General features: G+C 40.0%; 1 long non-coding RNA gene across 1 annotated transcript; it reads right to left on the bottom strand.

The window, feature by feature from the left end:
- Positions 1 to 672: 672 nt before the first annotated feature.
- Positions 673 to 5,071, bottom strand: LOC106958943 (uncharacterized). Its single transcript, XR_001427256.1, has 3 exons — positions 4,912 to 5,071; positions 1,205 to 1,387; positions 673 to 1,092 (listed from the first exon to the last, which is right to left on the bottom strand). It is a non-coding gene; the product is annotated as an uncharacterized LOC106958943 (long non-coding RNA).
- Between the last annotated feature and the right edge of the window lie 73 nt (positions 5,072 to 5,144).

Here is a 5,144-nt window from a genome sequence, read left to right as displayed (position 1 = left end):
TGAAGTGTTAGAGTGATTGTTCCAGTCATTCCAGGGAGCTCGCTCTGCCTCCTCAGACCTTCATGCATTATTTATGAGAGCAGTCTAGGTTTGCACCTAAGCCCTCTCTGGAAGTCACATTAAACACCTCGGGTTTTTAAGAGCGTTTAGAGACGACAACAATCGAACAGAAGCGTGAAGGTATTGCTACAAAGTCAATGAATCGAAGCAATTATTAATAAGGCTTCTTTTCAATTAATAACTTAATTGGGATTATAATCATCCACTGAATTTGACTGCATCGTCTATAATTGGAGTTGAATGGAGTACAGGTACTGAATCTGGCAAGAGGAATCAAATTAAATGAATTGATTTAAGCCATATTGAATCTTATATAACTAGACATAAACTAAACCCATTTGTGTTGTAAAGTGGTTTAATAGGACATCTGGTGGGAATTGGTGTTATATAAATAAACCAAATTGAATAAATAGCACAGTATATTAGGCACGACTTTGCAAAGGTTTTTAAAACATCAAATAACTAAATATTAAAGATTAGCTTTAATCTTTAATCAAATTTTAATGCAAGCCTTAAAATTTGAACTTATAATTAAAGGTTACTGTGCATTGTATGAAAACCATCAGTGCCTAATTAACAGTCTATTCCAAATGAAATTTTGTTTGTTTGCAATGACTATTTAAATGCATTAGTATAGTACATTTAAGTAGTAGCTTCTGAAATGTAACATTATTGATACGGCAATCCAATTCTTTTAACTGATGGCACTGGTCTATATTTCCTGTACAAAGTAAGTATTTTAATCTGATCGTGTTATTATGAAAACACTACACTCGAACTGCAACACAAATTACCTCGACATAAAATAGCACAAAATACAATTAATATGAAATCATTATTCCAGAGTCTGCAACCTGATGAGGGCTGTGTACTGCATCTGTTGTCAAATCTGTCCTGCTTCCTGTCTGGCACACGTCGGACCAGCCTCCGTCGTTTTGGCAAGGAGACGGCTACACCCACATGACATCACTGACTGAAACCAGAGTCTTGAGTGTCTCTGATGTACCCGGGTCAAACACCGTCAGTCCCGTCCTGTAATCAGAGACGGGGGAGGGGAGGGAGGGAGGGCGATGCCGACTAGTCAGTTTAGTCAAACAACCCCATCACAGCCAAGGCACACGACACATCACAGCTATTCACTGACCCGCAACCAGGTGCCCTTGTTATTACGGCAGCACACATCCATTCACTGCTGAGATGAAATGAGCTTCTCTGATTTTGGAGAGGGAAAGCGGGGGGTGGAGGTGGAGGAGGAAGCTCGTGTGCGTGGGCAGAGGATCAGGTGACCAGTCACATTTCTGTTTTGTCTCAACGAGGTCACACCCTCCTTTGACGAAATTAAAATGTCAGGAAGGAGAAACCTGCTTCAGTGAGACGTATACATAAATATTGCAATATATAAACAAAAGTTATGTCTCAAAATATTTAAATTTAAAAAAAAAATCACTTTTTATATATTTAGCTCGTTTTTATTTCCTTAAATTTCTATCAAAACAATTACAAAAATGCAACAGATTATGGGTGAGAAAACTAAATTATAGCTGCCTGCCTTTCCTGATCTTTTAATAGTTTATCTGATTGAAAACAAGGAATGACCTCAACCAAGATTCTTTCAAAAATGTTTAAATTCTTCTTTTTTTTGTACTTTTCAAAGAGGTTTTTAACATGTCCACTCAGACAGACAGCATGTATATTGGACTTTGCAATACAATTGTGACAAAACATATTAGAAATGCTGCATGTCCACCGACAACTGCCCTGAGAAGGACGACCAACCTTTCTAGTGTCCCCCTCCTCTTAGCCAATGAAGGCCAGAGATGGGCACCACGTTCCTGTCCTAATCCTCTCCGATGACCGTACGAAGAGAAAAAAGATGAATGAATGAAAACAAAATATAAATTGGCCATTGTTTTACCAATATTGCTTAATGTAACTTAAAAAAAAAAAAGTTTATCCTTTACGCTCCTGTGTCGTCCCTCCCTCAGATCGTCTTCACATCCTCATTTCCCACTTCTGAACTGAAATTTACCATTTTCACACTGGTTCCTACACAACTAAATTATCATTTATGCCGCTAAACAAAACACAAAGGTGATTTTTTTTAATTTTTTACAATATTATAGTACTTTCAGCATATGAAAGGGTAATATTTCACAGTGATTTAGGGAAGAATCAACTGTGGTAAACTGCAGCGATAGACATTGCATTGAAAAAAATCCAAATTCTTAAGCAGGAAGAATATTAATAATATTTTTCAGCAGGTACGAAAGCACCATTTATACTGCCTCTGAACAAAGTGTGGAAACGACTAGGGCGGAGCATTACTTTCTGTGACTGATTTCATTTCGCAACCAAACGACGCCGGCACGTTTTAAATGAGCACCGTCGCGTTTGAGTCCAGACAGATGCACGCATCAGTCCAAGCTGAGCTTTGAGCAGGTGTCTGCGCGGAGCAATCTGACCGCACGCTGTTTAACATCCAGCCTGTTGTCGTCCATTTGTCCTGATCAAATGAGTTGAGTGGAAGGAGCAGCGACAGAGATTAGTTGACAGTGATCTGCATCATCAGCTATATGCTGTGCTTGCGTGTAAATGATGACGCCTGCTCGTTCTCAGGGCTCTCCTGCAGTTTACGCTCAGAGCCTAGGTGGAGTGCAGCAGTCACACTGCTCTCATGTGGGAAGAAAATGTACAACAGCTAGTTTATGCCGACAAAAGTAGTTTCATATACTACTTCACAAAAATAACTTCAAATTCTACTTTCACTGAAATCCATTAAGGTTTGGATTTTCACACTGGTTACAAACTTATCAGGAAATCCACACAATGCATCTCCATTACTTATGAAAAATCTTTGCACTGCTTTACCCACTCATGATAAACAATTTGATACACTTTGCTGAGCAGATAAAGATAAAAGGGAAAATCAAGCACTTCTTTGCTGCAAAGTACCTTCAAGTCCAGATAATCCCCTTTTTGGCAAAGAGATCTGAATCAGATTAAAAAACGCCGCATTGTTCCGGCATGTAATTCCTGCCCAGATATTGTTGTTTTTTGCTGCGTTTGGGAGGAAATGATCTGAATTACGTCTCAGTGTGTGCTTAATGTGCTCTTCCATTTGCCTGAGCGCCACCTGTGTCTACAAGAGGGATATTTAATACAACAAACCCCAGTCCACACCTGCTTCACTTCGTGTACGCTCAAGCCAAGTCTCAAGAAGCTGCACCAGATATGTGAAACAAATCCCCAACATCTTTTTTTTTTTTTTTCCCCCCCTTTCTTTCTCCCTCTTCTTCTTGCCACGGCCTTTCCATAGTTGTGTACCTGTTCTGCTGATAGATGGACGTTATATTTATACCAGGCGAGGCTTCTCAGGAGAAAGCCTCCCCTTTCAGCTGCAAAGGCTGCTGACGGCAAGCTGAATTCTGCCTTACCGGCCACACAGCTCCCAGCGAAACAGATGGGTAATAAGGTCACAGCAGACGTCTCACCAGAGTAGACAAATTGCAGACACACCAGCTGTGCTGACTCAAGACAACATTAAACTCAGGGGAATTAAATTAAGATCTTTTTTGGCAAGGAAAAAAAAAAAAAAAAATTATATATATAAAAATATAAGGTTTCTGGGTTCAATTCCTGGCCCCGGTCTTTCTGCATGGAGTTTGCATGTTCTCCCTATGCATGCGTGGGGTTTCTCCGGGTACTCTGGTTTCCTCCCACAGTCCAAAAACATGACTGTTAGGACTCTCCAAATTGCCCCTAGGTGTGAGTGTGTATGCATGGTTGTGTGTCTCTGTGTTGCCCTGTGACAGACTGGCGACCTGTGTACCCCGCCTCTCGCTCGGAACGTTTGCTGGAGATGGGCACCAGCACCCCTCCCGACCCCACTAAAGGACAAGGGTAAAGAAAATGGATGGATGGAGTTGTCGTCATTTCATCTGGAAATTACTGCCAACAGAAATACAACAAAAAAGTTCTTTGAAGCTCATTTGTAATCGTCGGCAACATTAACAGTGCAGCTGTGCTCTGCTATGCTCTTTACATCCAGTTCCTTCATTAAGATGTTTACCCCTATAAAGATTAGCATCACCTTGGAAAGACGTGCAACATGCAGGTGCATCTCAAGTGAATTAAAACGTCGTTAAAAAGTTCATGTATTCCAGTAGCTGAAGAAAGTGAAACGTGTGCGCAACACAGATTCACTGCACAAGGTGTTTGTTCATGCTAGTTTGATAATTATGGCTTATTAAAAAAAAAAAAACATTCAGCCTCTCTAAATTAGAATATTTAATAAGACAAATTGAAATTAACACCGTCATCGTCATTCTATGACCAACACCATTGTGTAGAAAACATGACAATTCAAATTGCCAAGCAGTTTGTCATTAATGTCCTACAAGGATAAGTAGCCACAAAATCTAATTGCTAAAAATACTGTATCCAAGTATATTAATGGAAAGTTGAGTGGGGGAGCGTAGAAGATTCACAAACGGGTACAACCAAAGACTACAGACGAGACTCCAACTGGAGACAGTGTTTCGAAAGCCATCAAACACGTAGCAATTAACTCTAGTACATACTGTACATTGCGACAAAGAGGTTCGGTTTGTGTTTACCACTTGCCCCTTAAATGCATTTCTAATGCATTTAATCTTTCCGTAGTTTGTCATGATGCTTTAATTTAAACATTGCTGTTGGAACTTTGCTTCACTCATTATCCCGGGTTTGTTTGCGGTAGCATTAAGTTGCAGTTTTAGTTAAAGATAACACTTCTGAACCATTGGATGACTATGAGTGTTTATTTTGGTTCAAAGTACATTCGGTAAATTTTTAGTTTTTCGTTTTACTCACCATTGCTTGTCCTTTCAGATAGATGCTACCATAGACATCAATACGTAGACGCCTCATGGAGCTCTGAGTCCTACGTTACGTCACCGCCATCTTGTATGTGGCAGCAGGGCGATCGGAGCTCCTTAAGTGTGCGTTTCAACCGTTTTACGAAACAAACTGGATTCATTCTCATTACCTTCTACAGATAAGGATGAAAGATCAGAATTACTTTACAGCCAGAAATTCGCTTCTAA

The sequence above is a fragment of the Poecilia latipinna genome, unplaced genomic scaffold (assembly GCF_001443285.1).
Source record: "Poecilia latipinna isolate Pla-1442-1.1 unplaced genomic scaffold, P_latipinna-1.0 Scaffold1032, whole genome shotgun sequence".
NCBI classification, from domain to species: domain Eukaryota; kingdom Metazoa; phylum Chordata; class Actinopteri; order Cyprinodontiformes; family Poeciliidae; genus Poecilia; species Poecilia latipinna.
Note: the sequence above shows the minus strand (reverse complement) of the source record. Positions and strands in the feature narration are given on the sequence as shown.